The sequence below is a fragment of the Anneissia japonica genome, unplaced genomic scaffold (assembly GCF_011630105.1).
Source record: "Anneissia japonica isolate Jap-2015-1 unplaced genomic scaffold, ASM1163010v1 scaffold105068_len1391_cov116, whole genome shotgun sequence".
Lineage (NCBI taxonomy): Eukaryota > Metazoa > Echinodermata > Crinoidea > Comatulida > Comatulidae > Anneissia > Anneissia japonica.
The window spans coordinates 1-1436 of record NW_022713453.1 but is presented as its reverse complement, the minus strand read 5'-3'; the positions used below and the strand labels follow the sequence as shown (position 1 = coordinate 1436).

At 31.7% G+C, this 1436-nt stretch overlaps 1 non-coding gene across 1 annotated transcript; it reads left to right on the top strand.

The window, feature by feature from the left end:
* Positions 1-808: 808 nt before the first annotated feature.
* LOC117108429 lies at positions 809-926 on the top strand. Its single transcript, XR_004445364.1, has one exon. It is a non-coding gene; the product is annotated as a U5 spliceosomal RNA (small nuclear RNA).
* The last annotated feature ends 510 nt before the right edge of the window (positions 927-1436 follow it).

Sequence of the window (1436 nt, the reverse complement as noted above, 5' to 3'; positions counted from 1 at the left end):
ACAGATTCTTCTCAAGATCTCACATTTACGAATACGACATGTTACGCCAGAAAGTAAGAAAGTATTAAAAGAAAGTATAATACATACTCCAAGTATTGAAATGCACGCCATCGTGTTGGGATTCAATATTTCGACATTAATTTTGCCATCATCAGGATTCATGTTACGCAATAAGCGCACATATGAACCAATGAGAAAGCTGCAGTATAAATACGCACGAAAAACAAAATTGTCACTTGAAGACAACTCCGCGTGTTCTGCGTGTTGTGCTTTTCTTTCATTTTCTCTTGGTTCTCGTCGTTCTTTGTTTAATATTCACTTATAGTACAAGTACAAGTGTTGAATTCGGTGCACAGAAAGTTCGGTTTCATTCTGTAATAGACGTTTTCAAATTGTTGCATTAGATTTAAAAAAAAAAATTAATGCACAAATAAATGCTAGTATATTATATAAATATATATAGGCCTAATGTTATTTTTATTTCTGGTTTAAAATAGAACAATTTACACGTGTAAGGTTAAATAGAATCTTACTGTGTGTAATTTCTAATCATATCTTCATTTCTCAACTAATTAACATACTTATTGTCGATAGTGTAGCTATGAATCACCATATTACTTTCATCAGAAACTAGTTTTATTTAAATAAAAGTTAATATTTATTGGTCTATTGGTGCTTGGGCTTAATTTAAATTTATTCAGGTTTTCTGCGAGTAAATCGTATGTATTTTCTGATGTTTTGAAATTTCAACACCATAGTGTTGTTAGAGTATTGCTTCTTTAAGATCAAGAGTAAACTATTTGTAAATCACCTCTGGTTTCTCTGCATCACGTATAAATCTTTCGCCTTTTACTAAAGATTTCCGTGCAGAGGAACTTTATTGAGTTTTATTCTATTTTTTAAAACCTCGTGAATTATCATGAGGCAAACAATCAATCAAAAACAGAATTATCCAAATCTTAATCAATACTTTTGTTCCTTGAAATGTTAGCCCTACTTAATAGACATATTTTTGAAATATACCGATTCTTCTTAAGATTTCACGTTTAAAAATATGACATGTTACGCAAGAAAGTATAAGAAAGTATCAAAGTATAATAAGCCTACATACTCCAAGTATTAAAATGCACGCCATCGTGTTGGGATTCAATATTTCGACATTAATTGCGTCATCATCAGGAATCATGTTACGCAATAAGCGCACACGTGTACCAATGAGAAAGCTGCAGTGTAAATACGCACGAAAAACAAAATATCACTTGAACACAACTCAGTGTTGTTCTGCGTGTTGTGCTTTTCCTTCAGTTTCTCTTGGTTCTCCTCGTTCTTTGTTTAATATTCACTTAGAGTACAAGTACAAGTGTTGAATTTGGTGTACAGAAAGTTCGGTTTCATTCTGTAATAGACGTTTTCTAATTGTTGCATGAGATTTTTAA